Consider the following 12,765-nt stretch of genomic DNA (forward strand, 5'->3'; position numbering starts at 1 on the left):
GCACATGTACATCAACAACATTGTGAATGTATTAAAACAAATATGGAAACATATTTGAAATGTTTTATCAGGCCCAGATAACTTTTGAGCTTTGCTCAGGGTGTCATATTACCAAAGTCCACCCTGGCCTCAGTGAATGCTAACATTCGCAATGTTTGCCTGGAATTGTTAACATTCACCTGCGAATTTCAATGTTCACCAAATTTGGGGCATTTAGTGTAAGACACTGATGCACATTTAATCATTTGATGTTAGGTGACAAACCTGAAAACATGTGATGTTATCATTTCTCCAGAGTGATTCAGTTGAGTCAAACACTTAATGACATGAAGTTTTCTCTTCTGCACTACAGGCGAATTCAAAGCTATTTTGAGTGAAAATTGTTTTATTTTGCAACAATTCAGCAACTTGATGTTTCATCAGGATGACTAAATTCCTGAGAGTTTTACATAACTCACTTCACTTTACCAAATGTCTATATAAGGTGAGAAGCAGAATTTCTGTCCATAACAGGAATATTAATCTTTTTTTAAGCCAATGCAACATATTTTCCAACACAGGTGATGCCTGGTTAATATAATGAATCTTCTACTATTTCCCTTGTGAGGCTATTAAATAACCAAATAGTTCTCTCAATCACCAAGTCTTTAAATATTCAGCTGTTTTCTTTTTCTGCTTTAATTTTGTTCCATTTATCTAACTGGCATTGCAAAACTCCCCAAAAGCATTTAAGCTCTTTTATAAAAGGAAACGTGATTCAAAGAGATTTGGCACTATTTTCATGTGGAATTCTTTCCCTAGATGCATATGAATACTCTTTCCATGGCTAGAATAATCTGGTACCCAATTTAGCTATGAGAATTAGGATATGGTTTGATTGATTGACCTTTTATCTACAAACCTGTGGGGAAGCCGAAAGGAAGGCAATAGTAATGTATTATTCAAAAAGGATAATTGCACAGTGATAACACATAGAGAAAAGGTCCAAAATAATATAATTGTAACAGTTACAGGTAGGTAGCCATGTTGGTCTGGGTCGAAGTAAAATAAAAAAATTCCTTCAGTAGCACCTTAAAGACCAACTAAGTTTTTATTTTGGTATGAGCTTTCATGTGCATGCACACTTCTTCAGATACAGTGAAATAGAAGTCCCCAGGCACTTATGTAGAGAAGGGGTGGGGAGGGGTGGGGATGGGGAGGGGAGGGGGATCACTCAGAAGGGTGGTGGAAGTAGGTGAGTTAAAGCTCCCAAGTTAAAACAGTACAACGCATCATCAGAGATCTACAGCCTCTCCTGGACAATGACAGCTCCCTTTCTCAAGCTCTGGGAGGAAGACCTTTCATTGCCTACAGACAGCCACCCAATCTTAAACAACTCCTCACCCGCAATAATACAATCACCAGACTTAACACGGACACTGGTACCAGAGCCTGCAATAAACCCAGATGCTAACTTTGCTGCCACATACACCCGGACAACATCATTACTGGCCCCAACAACATCCAACATACCATCTCAGGACTATTTAATTGCTCATCTTCTAACATTGTGTATGCCATCAAATGCCAACAGTGCCCTTCAGCTCTCTATATTGGACAAACAGGCCAAACCCTACGCCAAAGGATAAATGGACATAAATCTGACATCAGGAACCAGAAGACAGAAAAACCAGTAGGAGAACACTTCAATCTCCCAGGACATTCTATACAAGATCTCAAAGTAGCTGTCTTACTACAAAAGAATTTCAGAAATAGACTGGAAAGAGAAGTTGCTGAATTACAACTTATCACCAATCTCAAAACCATGGAGGGACCTGGTTTGAACAGAGATATCGGATTCTTATCTCATTATACATGATAAGCGATCTTCAGCCATCTCAACCCTTGCTTTTTCATGCAAAACCATTTGCAGTCGTTTTCGGTCATCAACAGCTATCAGTCAGTCAATCACCCACTTCCACCACCCTTCTGAGTGATCCCCCCTCCCCTCCCCATCCCCACCCCTCCCCATCCCTTCTCTACATAAGTGCCTGGGGACTTCTATTTCACTGTATCTGAAGAAGTGTGCATGCACACGAAAGCTCATACCAAAATAAAAACTTAGTTGGTCTTTAAGGTGCTACTGAAGGAATTTTTTTATTATAATTGTAACAGTGGGACAACTGTCTAGGCCAGTGATTGCCATCCTTTTTGAGCCCATGGACCCGTTTGCAAACTGAGGAAATTGTCTATCCTTCTCTCTCTCTCTCTCTCTCTCTCTCTCTCTCTCTCACACACACACACACACACACACACACAGAGAGAGAGAGAGAGAGAGAGAGAGAGAGAGAGAGTGTGTCTATTGGCTAAAAAGAATGTTTCTTTGAAACCTAATTTTATGGGGTTGGAGGCACCCTGCAGGCCTCAGTGAAGACCTTTTGAGGTACACATATATCCATTAATGCCATGTTGGTGACCCTTGCTCTAGGGCCTAGGCAATACAGCTAGGAAGAGGATGGTGATAATGTGATAGTAGAAGGCAAATGTGCTTTAGGGATGTGATCTTTAATAAACATACTACTTAAGATCTCCATACTTAAGAGCACACTTCAATGAATGTGACTGTTCATATACGTAAACTAACAACCTTTTTCTCCACAAAACTTTGCCTCTCAGCCTTTTTGATTACAAACAAACAAAACACAGCAGAAAACCCATTACCAAACAGCTAAAGTTTTACCTACCTCAAGTTCCATTTTCTTCCTGAATCAACATGGCCTCACTTCTCCGCACTTCCTGCTATCATTTAACCCTCCTGATCCTCCATATTGGTTCTGTAAGACCTCTGCTCTCTTTTCAGCTTTACCTTATCCACTGTACTTGAATTATAAATCCTCTGGGCAGGGAGCAATTCATTGTATGTGTGAGGGCCGCAAGCAGGTTAAGAACCCTTTAAGTCCGCCTTCCCATCCCAGGTGCCTTCTGAATGTTTGGGACTAAAATTTCCATTAGTTCCAGACAACAAGGAAGTGGTCAGGAAAGTTGGGAACTGTAGCCCAAAACATCTGGAGGGCACCAGGTTGGGTTAGGCAGCTTTAACATCTGGATAAGAATGCTGCAATGTTTTTTGTTTGTTTTTTATTAAAGATTTCTTGGTTTACAAAGGTACAGTGGCACCTTGGTTTACAAACTTAATCAGTTCTGGAAGTCTGTTCTTAAACCAAAGTGTTCTTAAACCAAGGCGTGCTTTCCCATAGCAGCAGGGGACTCAATTTACAAATGGAACACACTCGACAGGAAGCGAAACATGTTCTTATTCCAAGGCAAAGTTCACAAACCAAAACACCTACTTCCGGGTTTGCAGCGTTCTTAATCCAAGTTGTTCATAAACTATGTTGTTCTTAAACCAAGGTACCACTATATGTGCAATGTCTCTTTTTTCAAGTTACATTTTCTACAGATCAGTTTCATTTGTTGAGGCATTAGTGTTACGTTAGGAAGAAAAGGGGGAAGAGGTGGAGGGGGGCATGATGAGTGAGGGTGGGGTTGGGTGGTGATGTTTCTATTCTACTTAATGTATGGGGGGGTTGTTTCAGCGTCGCTTGTGCAGGTTCTCTTTGCTATTGGCTTGTGTTCCTTTGGTGGTGAGAGAGGTTGGAGTTGGCCTAGGGTGTGGTTGTTTGTTTGTGATTGGCTGTGGTGAACTTTGTTTTCATGTGTGAGTGGGGTGTGCATGTGTTTGTATCAGGTTAGCCATATTGATTCATATGCCATTGGCGGATTCTTGCCGTTATCTTGTTGTTTATGTGTCAGTTGTCCCCGTGTCAGGTTTAGTTTATTGGTTAGTTTTTCTAATAATGTTTTCCATACTCTTTGATACCATTGGTCCATGCTTACTCCTGACATATATGAAAGGATGTCATATGGAGGAGGGAGAAAGATTGTTTGCTGCTGCTCCAGAGAAGCGGACACGGAGCAATGGATTCAAACTTCAAGAAAGAAGATTCCACCTAAACATTAGGAAGAACTTCCTGACAGTAAGAGCTGTTCGGCAGTGGAATTTGCTACCAAGGAGTGCGGTGGAGTCTCCTTCCTTGGAGGTCTTTAAGCAGAGGCTTGACAGGCATATGTCAAGAATGCTTTGATGGTGTTTCCTGCTCGGCAGGGGGTTGGACTGGATGGCGCTTGTGGTCTCTTCCAACTCTATGATTCTATGACAGGTCTCTCCAGTGTCTGGCTAGGATGTTTCTGGCTCCTGAGAGTAGGTTCACCGCATATTATAATTTATCTTTACTAGAAGGCAACTATAGGTGTTAATCCAGAGAAAAGGACAGAAAGGAGAAACCCTCAAACAGGGCTGGGTGTGGATGTGGGGAGAGGCACAGCAACGGAAATCCAGTTTGCTCTCTTCCAGTGCTTTGATTTCCTTCCAAGCTTCTTATTCCCCACACAAACGGCAACTTCTGATGATAGCAAAATGAATACAACCCTGCCTTTTAAAATAAGCTACAAATGAAACAACAAAAAAGGCCCAGACAAAAATCCATCTCTACACCTGCCCACCTGTCAGCTACATAAAACCAATCTGCTGAAGCAATAGACATCAGCTGCTGAAGCAAGCCCACTACAAAAGGAAATAAGTTACAGTTTTCTTCAGACATTTTAGTCATTCATCTCCCCTAAGCCCCTGTGGAATAAGCTCTACCTGTAATGTGAGACACTACTAGAATCTCTGCTTCACCCAATGATAGTAATCTATTGTTTCTGAACCATGTTGTCCCTTGAGTTATATCTCAGCTCATGCATTTTTGATCTGTGTGACAATCGTTGTAGCATCACGCCTACAAGGGAGGAAATAAGACATTGCTGCTACGGTTTCTGAGTTTCTTCAACATTTTGCTGCAGCCTCATGTAAAATGCAATCAATTAAAAAACAATAAAACCAAGGCAAAAACTGAAAAGCAGCTATATCTAGTTCAGACTGGGATCCAGAATATACACCTGTATTTGAAGCAGTATATGGTGAAGCAGAGTTTCATGTGTGTAAACACACAGGGACACATAGTGGACACATACTCATCCCACAAAGAGGGAATCGGATCCCCCTCCTCAAAGTATGGTGACAGATCTCTTAGGAAGAAAGGCAGGCTACAAATATAATAAACACATAAATACATTTCTGCTGGTTAGTCAGACTGGCATGACCCACTCTCTCTGAGTGCATCTTATGGGTTTGCCCCCTTGACCTTTGGACACATGGAAGCCAATGCAAACATGTGTTAGTTAGACATAGCCACATGGCAGGGGGTTCATGAAGAGAAAACCCAGCACAAGCTGCTTGAATTTGAAACCAGGCAGCAGATTCCCATATCATTGGGTTAACCTTTAGATTTACATTCTTAGCTTTTTGAACAAGTTCAGAATCCTTGCAGTTGGTAATGAAAGTGAAAGAATGGCAGACCAAAAGCAGCAGACTGCTAATATTTCCCACTACCAGACTGCCAGGAGAACCACAGTTTCAGTTTATTCTCCAGCGCATAAAAGACCAAGTATGCACACAAAGCATCTGAAGATACTTCACCACTGTGACCTACTTGCAGCAGGAGCAGAAGGACAATGGTTTTGGAATAATATCTGATTGTAGCATGTCTGCTGTCAATGAATCCTTTTGAAAGGGCATTCTTTTAAAGGAAATGAAAACGCAGGACTGCTGAAGTATTGCTTTGAAGAAAAGTCCAAGATACAGAACAGTATTTTATACAATAGTTTCTTCACACTACCATTCATTGTTTGGTTAGAAAAATGGGGTTATTTTCTAGAATCTAGATGATTTCTCTTTCCAAGTCAATGTAAGCACTTCTACTCATGAAAGGTGGGGGCCCAGGTTTCTTCTAATCTACTTACACACATATTGCAGCCATTCATAAAAGGTGCACCTGAGTCCTAGGGAACCCTTTGGAACTGAATGTAATTCAACAGACGGCTGTAGTGGGTGGTGGTGCCCAGCCTTGTGTGAGTGGAAGTGTTCTCTGCTAGTGCTGGATACAACCCTGGATACAACCAGTGCTGGATACAACCCTTAACCCCATGTCTTCCCCCACTATGTACCCTCCAGATGCATCAGACTACAAATATCATCTGTGATGGTGCTTGCTTTTGTTTGTTGTTGTTTAGTCGTTTAGTCGTGTCCGACTCTTCGTGACCCCATGGACCATAGCACGCCAGGCACTCCTGTCTTGCACTGCCTCCCGCAGTTTGTCATTCAAAACATTTGGAGGACACCAGGTTGGGGAAGGCTACCCTAGCATATTATCCCCTCTCCCATTCCAATTCCAATTAATAGAAGTGCCATATCTTCTGCATTACCAAACAAAGAGAAATGGCATGTACAACTACAGGGTTCATGTGAGAATAAAAGGGTGGAAACATGTAGGTTGCCCTGATTTCCCTTTTAGGAAAGGTCTGGCTTAATTTAATTTCCCATGAAGCAAAATATATTTATAGAGTAAGAATAGAAAAATCAAATCGACAAATGTTCTGAAAATGGACTCCTCAGAGGAAGATGGCTAGAATCACAAATATGTAATCTTGACCTGAAAACAATAGAAAACTTCATAACACCATCTATGATAGGAACGCTTATACCAGACCAACACTCATTCCTCAATAGCACAATACAACAATCCGAGATATTGTCCACTATCAAAAGGCTGAAACATGGGAAATCCCAAGGTCCCGGTGGATTCAGTGCCACATTCTACAAAAAGTTTAACATTGAACTTGCTCCATAGCTCACTAACTTTTTTAACAATATACTCGAACCCTGGAGACACTCCAAGACAGTGTTCCTATGTAAACCTGGTAAGGACCCAACTCTTGTAGGATCTTACTGATTTCCTTAATCAATTAGGATGTAAAAATATTGTCAGCGGTAATGGTAAAGAGGTTGAATGTGTTAATAGGCACACTGACATCCCCCAATCAAACAGGAGTTATACCAAAGCAGCACATATCATACTCTTTCTGCTGAGCCTTGAACACCACCCATAAATTTTCCCCAAGCAGAATCCAGGAAGTTTTCATTTCCTTGGTTACATTCAAGGCCTTCTACAGAGTTGAATGGAGCTTTATTAAGTTTTTGTTAAACAAAATGATTTTTGGGCAGGGGGGAATTCCTCCACTTTGTAGACAAAATGTATTTTTTAAAAAAACAACAACTCAGAAACAATCTAATGAATGGACTCAGCTCCTTGGCAATCCAACTACAGCAAGGTACTAAACCAGGCATAGGCAACCTTGGCCCTCCAGATGTTTTGGGACTACAATTCCCATCATCCCTGACCACTGGTCCTGTTAGCTAGGGATCATGGGAGTTGTTGGGCAAAAGCATCTGGAGGGCTGAGGTTGCCTATGCTTGTACTAAACCAGGCATCCCCAAACTTCGGCCCTCCAGATGTTTTGGACTACAATTCCCATCATCCCTGACCACTGGTCCTCTTAGGTAAGGATCATGGGAGTTGTAGGCCAAAACATCTGGAGGGCCGCAGTTTGGGGATGCCTGTACTAAACAAAGTTGCCTGTTGTCCCCTGCAACTCTTTGCACTAGTGATCAAAACCCTGGCAAACAAGATCAGAAATGGCAGAAAATCCCAGTCGAGCCTAACCAGCTCTTCAATCCATTTTATAGCAGTTTCATGCAGCAGCAAGACTCAAAGTAAATAATTCAAATTCCACAATAATGACCTTCAATATTCTTGGAGAAGCAAACAACAACAACAACAACAACAACAACAACAACCCACCTGCAAACCTTGTCTGGCTACCAGTCATATTGTGGGTGGTTCAGATATGTGGGGGTGACGCTAAATGAAGATTTAAAGTATCTGTACAAAAGAAATCACACCAGTCTTGCTTCCAAACTAAAATCTGACCTTTGCAGGTGCAGGTGGAAACATATAGTCCTTTCATGGCTTGGTCACATTGCCATCTTACCTTGCTTTCTATTTTTATTCCAAGTTCCAAGTTCTGCCAATAGACATTCCCACTAAGACCCTCAAGAAGTAGTAACAAACAATGGAACTCGACACCAACAAAGGCAAGCACAACAAATCAGCCAAAATTACTCTCTGTAGACTTAGATCTAGAGAAAGCCTCAGCTTTCCTAACTTACAGTTTTATTTCAACACCTTCAAACTAAAGCAAATGCTCCACATCATCAGAGGTTCAGACATTCCCTGGATAAGAATGGAGTCCTCACCACAATCATTAACAATACAAGGCCTTCCTTTATTGCCCATGTCCTGGAATGCAGTCAAGAAAATTAAAATTCCATTCTTAAGACTTACCTTCTTGGTCTGGAAATGTTGAGCTCCTCTTCTGGCACCCATCTATGGCTTTCCCTTTCCTCAATTGTCTGAGCTTTTGACAAGAGGATAAGTATCTATAATATAAAGAATGGGTATTCAGACTTATTCGTCCTAGAGGCAAATCCATTGAGAAAGAAGCACTAGCAGTCAGGCATCTCCTACACATGGTTGCGGGATTTACTAATTTGTTCATTAGCACACAAACTCTACAACCAAGTACAACCTCTGAGATTTCAAACTACATTTGAACACCTCTGCCCCTGCCATAGACTAGAAAAGGATGGCTTCCCAAATTTATAAACTCCTGTTTGACCTACAGGTGGGATCCATCAACAACTCTTAGATCCCAGTGGGATCATTTGTCACACTTTTATCATTTCGCTTACACTTTTTAAAAACAGCATTCCATATTTAGTCTTCAAGAGCACAGTTATATTCAATAGTACTACTACATAATATAGGGACGCGGGTGGCGCTGTGGGTTAAACCACAGAGGCTAGGGCTTGCTGATCGGAATGTCGGGGGTTCAAATCCCTGTGATGGGGTGAGCTCCCATTGTTCAGTGTCTGCTCCTGCCAACCTAGCAGTTCGAAAGCACGTCCAAGTGCAAGTAGATAAATTGGTACCGCTCCGGCAGAAAGGTAAACGGCATTTCTGTGCGCTGCTCTGGTTTTCCAAAACTGGCTTAGTCATGCTGGCCACATGACCCGGAAGCTGTATGCCGGCTCCCTTGGCCAGTAAAGTGAGATGAGCGCCGCAACCCCAGAGTCGTCCGTGACTGGACCTAATGGTCAGGGGTCCCTTTACCTTTACTATATATTGGAAGTTTTCTTTCTCCTTCAAGCGGAACAGAGAGATGCTTTACTCCCTATGGTGCAGCGGAATTAGTCACGTGGTCAAATCTAAACGCAAAGCAGCTTGGGATTTCAGGTGTTAGCCTCACTGACATCAAAAAAGGGAAAAGGTATATTGCTTAAGCATTATTTTACAATTGCAGCCTTTGTGTGATTGTTTTGTGAAATCTTCCACTTATACAGAACCAACAGTTTATATTTGTCCATATTAGACTGCTCCCAATGAGAGAATATAACATCCTGATTGTATGACTGTGAATCTCCATTTCAATTTTTACATTTTTAAAAATTACCTGTTTGCTTGGTTTCCACAGTATTTTCTGTTGCATCAAATAAAAATAATCCTTCTTATTTCCTCTTTCCTGCTATGAAAAATACGGGCAATATAATAGAGCTCAGATAACATGCTATGAGGAATTGTACACATTTAAATGAAGGCATATACTTCAAATCCAGAATCCTAGTTAAGTGGTCTCGGGAACCTCGACTCATTCATCTCACCCTGGCTGAGAGAAAAATAGTACAGTGTCTTGTGAATATGCAAATTACTTAGTATTAATTACCTCCAGCAGCCATATATTCCAAGTTTAAGTGTTAGAACTCAGCCAAGGCAATAAGACCAAATCAGGTCTGTCTTCGTAATTTACATTTTTATAGTTCTTCCTAAAGCAATCCAGAATTGACTTTTACTGCCATGAGAGGGCATAAGCTAGTATATAAATGTACTTACTACACTTGTTATAGATGTTGCTTTTAAACAGGGCTACACTATTCAACTGTTTTAAACACTGTGTAACATCCTGGAGTAAAAACTAGCACCGGTGAAAGTAGAGCACCTGAAGGAACAATAAAATGAGTAACCAATCAGTCCTGTGCATGTAAAATCCCACAGGTTTGATAGGGGCATAACCCTACATTACAAAGGCTTGCAGCTAAACTCCCAACAGCTGAGAGGAGATCAAGGGCAGTACTACACATTGCCTCATCAAACTGTGTTCCAAAATGTTAATACACCCTGGAAGTCACTGTGGTGTATTGGTTAGTGTGTCAGGCAGGGAGAGCAGGGTTCAAAGACCCACTCAGCCATGACCACCCTTCATCCAAAGATCACAGGCTGGGAACAACATAAAAAATGTGTTGATCTCAGACTGAGCCTCATAGCAGCTTCAACTCACAATCATAGCTGCCAAGTTATCCCTTTTTTAAAGGGATTTTCCCTTATGCTGAATAGGCTTCCTCGCGAGAAAAGGGAAAACTTGGCAGCTATGCTCACAATAGCTAGCTGCACTTTCACTGAGAGGTGTTTCTCCATTTAAAGTAGTCCAGCCTTCTGCAGGTGTTTACTGGATGAAGGGTGGTATATAAATTAAATAAATAAATATAATAAGAATGCACAGCATATCTAAACTGATTTAGAATTGCTAGAAGACTTCAGGAGAATTGTGCTTGAGTAATAAGTATATCTCCTACAATGCAAGTTATGAGCCAGGAAAATTGCAAGATTCAGTTCCATCATTAATCTTCACCTCTCCCTCACCTGCAATATGGGGATAACAGCATTGACCCACCTTATAGGATTAAGGACTGTTATAAGAATTGCTAGGATTACAGATGTGAAATGTGTCAAACACTTGAAATGAGCTAAAATAAATGCCAAGTATTATTATGCATCTGAAGAAATAGGCTGTTACTGATTAAAGTTCACACTGCAGTAAATCTTGTAAGTGCAGCAGCATTGGGGGGTTCTTTCTCTTAATGAGGCTCATGTTTAAGGCAGTTAACAATTGATACTCAGTGTTGATTTGTTTGAGGTGGCAATAGGACATGCTAGCAGGAAGCGCCACCATTTCCTATGGAAAAGGAGACCACACTTCCACATCACTGAGCTTAATCCTTGTTTTCACAGAAGTCAGTTATCAAATCATTAAAAATCACACCCAGTATTTCAACAGATATTTAAAAATATATTAAATTTGTCACTTTTATCTTGCCCAGAGCAACCCAAAGCAAACAAATAGACATAAAAAATATATAATGATGGTGCACAGCGAGCCTCCCTGGAGAGAGCATTCAACAAAGAAAAGGCCTATTCTTGTTTCGCTACCCTCCAAATCTCTAATGGAGGGAGCACATGAAGAAGGGCATCAGATGATGAACATAGGGTCCAGGTCAGTTGATATGGGGAGAGATTGTCCTGGAGGCATTGCAGTCCTGAGCCGTTTAAGGATTCATCGGTCGAAACCAGCACTTTGAATTGGGCTTTGAATTGGCAGCTAGTGCATTTGGGCCAGGACTGGTGTCATATACTTAGATCAGGCATCCCCAAACCGCGGCCCTCCAGATGTTTTGACCTACAACTCCCATGATGCCTAGCTAACAGGACCAGTGGTCAGGGATGATGGGAATTGTAGTCCAAAACATCTGGAGGGCCGAAGTTTGGGGATGCCTGGCTTAGATAGATAGATATGAATAGTCTCTGCCTGTCTCATCATTCAATCTCTAGTTTGTTTTTAGTGTTGCGCAAATAAAACGGAACTAATGGAAACTATGGCAACATACTGGATATCAGTTTACTAGTGTCCGTTTATCCCTATGTGAAGCTAGGATTCCCATTTCATTTCTTCCTTGAAAAATACTACTGCTTGCAAAATGTTCCGGTGGTGGAAGCATTACCCTATATCAGACTTTGACGCCTCTAGAAAACCTGTGTACAAACCACGGCTATGCTGGGGATGGGAGGAGAAAGCCCAGAGGCATCCAGCACTGAGAAGTATTGTAAAGCAAATTTCCTAAGTGCAGTTATTCTGACTCTCTCTCTCTCTCTCTCTCTCTCTCTCTCTTTCCTTTTTGAAGAGCAGCTCTCTCCCCTTGTATCATGCTGCAAGTTTTTTCTATAAATTTGGAGGAGTCTGAAAAGCAAGAGATCCACTCCCCCATGAGCAGATCTCACCTTGTACTACCTTTGATCACAGCCACCATGCATAATCCAGAAAGCGCTATTTCTAAGTGTGTGCACGCGGGGGGGGGGGGAATCCTTCATTTTGAATCAAGGCTCCCACAGTTGGATTTCACCAACAGTAAGTGATGATGAGAAGTGGAGGGTTCAAATCTCCCCATTTGAAGAAGTGCTCCCATTCTGAGTCAGGCGCAGGTCCATTTGCGTATGGGGCCAAGTCAAATAGGGTTTAATCTGCTGCCTTGCCACTAGCCATACCTGCCATTTTTGCCCTTTATAAGCAGCAGCAGCAGCAAAATGTTTCAGTTTGCAAAAGGGCAGGAGAAAACCAGTACAGGGGTACCTCGGTTTGCGAACGCAATCCGTTCTGTGGAGGTGTTCGCTGGCTGAGGCATTCGCTCACCAAAGGCATGCTTCTGCATGTGCGTGAAGCACCGATAGGGCGCTTCTGTGCATGCACGCACTGCACAGATCGTGTCTGTGCATCCGACGCCGCGGAACCCGGACGTAAACACTTCTGGGTCCGCGGTGTTCGTAAACCGAGGTGTTCGTAAATGGAGGTAGGCGTAAACCGAGGTTCCACTGTAGTCAGGTGAAGTCTACTAGATGC

Source organism: Zootoca vivipara, chromosome 3 (genome assembly GCF_965207765.1).
Source record: "Zootoca vivipara chromosome 3, rZooViv2.hap1.1, whole genome shotgun sequence".
NCBI lineage: Eukaryota > Metazoa > Chordata > Lepidosauria > Squamata > Lacertidae > Zootoca > Zootoca vivipara.